Source organism: Balaenoptera ricei, chromosome 13 (genome assembly GCF_028023285.1).
Source record: "Balaenoptera ricei isolate mBalRic1 chromosome 13, mBalRic1.hap2, whole genome shotgun sequence".
Taxonomy (NCBI): Eukaryota; Metazoa; Chordata; class Mammalia; order Artiodactyla; family Balaenopteridae; genus Balaenoptera; species Balaenoptera ricei.
This window is the reverse complement of record NC_082651.1, coordinates 6,888,589-6,893,719: the sequence shown is the minus strand read 5'-3', so window position 1 is coordinate 6,893,719 and position 5,131 is coordinate 6,888,589.

The following is a 5,131-nucleotide window of genomic DNA, read 5'->3' as shown; positions in this document are numbered from 1 at the left end:
GCGCACGCGCACCTGGAGGAGCGGCGGGAGGGGCGGGGCGAGGGCGGGGCCGGCGGGCGGGGCCGTGGCGCACGCGCACCTGGCGGGGCGGCGGGGGAGGGGCCTTGACTGGCCCCGCTCCCCGCTCTGAGCCAGGCGCCACGCATGCGGGCTCGGGACCACCGAGTGCTTTTATAGAGTGTCGCCAGATTCCTGCGGCCCGGTGGTCCTGGGACCCCGGGACCCTGCGGTCCGAGGCGGGGATATGGGAAGTGACCGCCCGAGAAACGGGAAACTTCTCCGCGAGCCGGCCAAGAGGCGCGGGAGCCTGGTTGTGTAAAATCGCTGAACGGATGTTTATGAAGAATTCACTGTGCAAGGCCCGTGGCAAAGGCCTTGCTTGTCTAAAACATTGAAAAACAGCTTAAAAACTCCAAAGCTGCACAGATTTTCCAGAGACTTTCTGTTACCGATTTTGTATGCTAATTGATTTTTGTATTTTGTGTATAGTCTGTAACATTGAAGTGAGTGCATCAAACTACTTGTATAGATGAGCATTGGAATGGTACAGCAGTAAACATATAAAAAGAGAAAATGTATTGTTTGGAAATAAAAACTGGGTGACAGTCCACATGAAACTGCCTTGGAAAGGAAGCCTTACTGCTACAGGAAAAGAAGTTTAGAACACTGATTTCTGAGTGATTCGTCTTCCTTCTTTGCACAAGAACCTTCTCTGCAGGAAGTAGGTTGCTGTCACTCACACCAGGCGTTTTGTTGGGCCTGACACCCTCTTCTGTGTCCTCTTTGTTATAAGTCTTTCTTGGACTGCATTTTAAAGCTCTGCTCCAAAATGCAGCCCACAACCTGTAAGTTCTCCTTGAAGTTGGATCTCCTCTCCGTTTTCCATTAGGAAACTAATTTTAAAAGGCTGAAAGGACCCCAAGGCTTGAGGCCTTCCCCTTGTCCCAAGCCTAGAATAAAGGAGATAAGTTATGGTGGTCATGGCAGGCTAGGGAACAGGTCCTAGGACCGTGCCCCCCATGATATGCTCTACAAGCAAAACAAATACTTGTAGTTCCCAGAACAGGTGTTTGCCCTTTCATGCTACGTCTTGCACATTGATTTCTTTCTTCCTGAGATTCTCCTGCTCCTGGCTCTTGTCCTGGCAAATGCCATCTTCGCCTTCAAGGTTTAACTCAAAAGCTATTTCTTCTGTGGAACCTTCCCTGGTTCCTAAAAGCAAACTTGGGTGCCCCTAATTTCCCTGCTGCTTGTGTATGTTTTGCTTACTCATCAATGTTGTACCAGCAATACCGCTTTCCAAATACAGTTTTTTGTCTTCTTATAATACTGCGAGTTTCCTGAGGGCCAGGATTGTGTCTTTGCTGGTTTCATGAGCCTGCCTCCGCTAACACAGCATCATGTGTGTAATCCATGTTTGTTAAATAAGCAAAATAGCTCTTTTGTACTGTTTGAGTTAAAACTCTTATGATTACTTACAGGTTTGTTGCTCAGAGGAGTTCACAGACTAATAGGAACAGGCAGCTGTTGAGCCCTTAGACCCACCCCAGCTTCTTGGTTTTAATTTTCTCTCTCCCAGCTTCAGGCCTCAGCTAGTTCCCACCCCCAACCCCTAACCCCTAGCCCCGTCCAAAGCTGCAACCACGGGCAGCACCGGACATTTAGGTTATTATCAATCTTGTCATTGCAAACAATTTTGCACAGATGCCAGTTTGCACATTTATCTGTAGGATAGATTTCTAGAAGTAGAATTGGTGAGTGCAAAGGTCAGTACATTTGCAATTTTGGTAGATATTACCAAAATGCTCCACAGAGGTTTTACCAAACTCCGTTCCACCAGCAGTGTCTGAGAGTACCCTTCGATGTAGTGTGTTAGCAAACTTTTTGAACTTTGCCAATAGGACAGGTAAATAATATCAGAAAGGTTGTGTTTGGGTATGCATCTTTTTACTGCTTTTTATTCAAATTGACACCCTGCTCCCTTTTTATTTTGCTGTTGATCATTACTCAGAATCAGATGAGGAATTTAAAAAAATAACAATCATGAGAAAGTTCTCAGTTATTTTGTTCCTGATTCCTGGTTAAGTCAGTCGTTCTCAGCTTGGCTATACCTATGAATCTCCTGGGGTGTTTTTTTAAAAAAAATCCTGGGACTTCCCTGGTGGTCCAATGGGTAAGAGTCCGTGCTCCCAATGCAGGGGGCCCGGGTTCTAGCCCTGGTCAGGAAACTAGATCCCACATGCATGCCACAACTAAGACCTGGTACAGCCTAAAGAAATAAATAAATAAAAATAAAAAAAATTTTAAAATACCAGAGCTGAAACCATTGTATGTGATACTGCAATGGCGGATATGTGACATTACACAATTGGCAAAACCACAGAATGTACAACACAGAGTGAACCCTAATGTACACTAATGACTTTAGTTAATAATAACATATCAGTATTCATCAATTCATCAATCATCAGTTGTAACAAATATACCAAACCAATGCAAGGTATTACTACTAGGGGAATGGTGCAGGACTGGGGAGGGAGTATATGGGAAGTCTTTGGACCTTCTGTTTAATTTTTCTGTAAACATACAAGTGCTATTCATTAAAAACAAAAACAAAACTCCAGGCCCACTTTCCTTAGAGATTCTGATCATTGGGAGTGGAGCCAGGCCGAGGTAATTGTTTAAAAAAATCTCAGGTGTTGCAAATACCCAGCATTGAGCTACTGCCTTAAAATGATAATTGAAGCTCCAACAAGCTTTTATCCAGGTCCCAGGCCAGACCAGTTAAATCAGATTCTCCAGAAATGGGGCAGAGGCATCCTTAGTTTACAAAAAGGTCCCTAGATGATTGTAATGTGCAGTCAGTTCTAGTTTGAAAGCAGCTGGGCAATGGTTCAACCCTGGCTTGAGCCCAGAAGACCTCTGAGGGGGGCATGTACTTCCTCTTTGCAAGTACATAGGTCAAGGCAAGCAACAGAGGGTAGCCACAGTTGGTTCTAGTGGTTCTCAAAGGTGGTCCTCTGACCAGCATTATTGGCATCACCTGAGAATTTGTTAGAACTGCGAAGTCTTGGGCTCCACCTACTGAATCCTAAACTGGGGAGTGGAGGGCGGTGAGCAAAGAGGGCCCAACTGTTTGTGTTTGGATAAGCCCTCCAGGTGACTGATGCACACCCACATTTGAGGACCACTGCCCTAATGTTATAAAACAGTTTTTTCTGGTACCTGGATTTTGACCTTGCCCCTTGGGAAATGATAAGCTGTAGCATTATCCTTATACTATATGACATCCTTTCCAAGAGCCCCCATGTCAGCTGTAATATTATTCTTAATAGAGTTCCAACTTCAAAGTTGTAATTAAGAAACACTTATTTAAATGTGTAATATACAAAAGTTAACTTTATTCACACCAGAGACTTTAGTTGTGTTACCTAGATTGCCCTTTTTTTTTTTTTTTTTTGGCCTGTATCTGGATAAAGATTTTTTTCACCTCTACAGATATTTTGACTTTTTCAAAATAGTATTAATCAGGAAAGTTGTAATTCTGCATAGGCCCCACTCAAATAACACTGTATAAATGAACCTAGTACTACCTATCAATGTGATTGAAGATTTTCTTTTTCAAAGTGTGCAAAAAAATCCCTAATGAAGAAATACCTTAGAGGGTGAGGTTGATAAAAGACAGAAAGTGTCAGTCATTACCCCCATTAAAGAATTTTGTATTCATCGAGATGGTTCTTTTTCTCATTTTTTGACTTTATAATACATGTAGTGGGGAAGTGTCTCAGTTTACAATTTTACAATCTCAGGTATGCAAGAATTCTTCAGTTTTGTTCTTTTGGGTGGTGGTCTAATTAAACAATTGCTTGTCTAATTGCTCTAGCTAGAACTTCCAAATACTATGTTCAATAAAAGTGGCAAGAGTGGGCACCCTTGTCTTGTTCCTGATTTTAGAGGTAAAACTTTCAGCTTTTCACCTTTCAGTATGATGTTTACTGTGGGCTTGCCATATATGGCCTTCACTGTGTTGAGGTACGTTCCCTCTATGCCTGTTCTGTTGAGAGTTTTTATCATAAATGAATGTTGAATTTTGTCAAAAGCTATTTCTGCATCTCTTAAGATGATTATATGATTTTTATCCTTCATTTTGTTAATGCAGTGTATCACACTGACTGATTTGTGTATGTTAAAACAGCCTTGCATCCCCAGAATAAATGCCACTTGATCCTTTAATGTATTGTTGAATTTGGTTTGCTAATTTTTTTTTTTTTTTTTTTTTTTGGCTGCATTGGGTCTTCGTTGCTGTGCACGGGCTTTAGTTGCAGCGAGTCGGGGCTACTCTTCGTTGCGGTGCGCGGGCTTCTCATTGCTGTGGCCTCTCGTTGTGGAGCACGGGCTCTGGGCGCACGGGCTCAGTAGTTGTGGCGCACGGGCTTAGTTGCTCCGTGGCATGTGGGATCTTCCCTGACCAGGGCTCGAGCCCGTATCCCCTGCATTGGCAGACGGATTCTTAACCACTGCGCCACCAGGGAAGTCCCTGGTTTGCTAATGTTTGTTGAGGAGTTTTGCATCTATGTTCATCAGGGTTATTGGCCTGTAATTTTCTTTTTTCTTAATGGAGTCCTTGTGTGGTTTTGGTATCAGGATAATGCTGGCCTTGTAAATGAGTTTGGAAGGGTTCCCTTCTCTTCTATTTTTTGGAAGAGTTTGAGAAGGATTGGTATTAATTCTTCTTTGAGTGTTGGATAGAATTCACCAGTGAAGCCGACTGGCCCTGGACTTTTGTTTGTTGGGAGAGGTTTGATTACTGATTCAATCTCCTTGGTAGGAATTGGTCTGTTCGGATTTTTTATTTCTTCATGATTCACTCTTGGTAGGTCATATGTTTTTAGGAATGCATTCATTTCTTCTAGGTTGTTCAATTGTTGGTGTATAACTGTTCCTGGTAGTCTCTTATGATCCTTTGTATTTCTGTGGTATCAGTTGTAATATCTTCTCTTTCATAGAAAACCCTAAAGACTCCATCCATCAAAAAATTTACAACTGGGCTTCCCTGGTGGCGCAGTGGTTGAGAATCTGCCTGCTAATGCAGGGGACACGGGTTCGAGCCCTGGTCTGGGAAGATCCCACA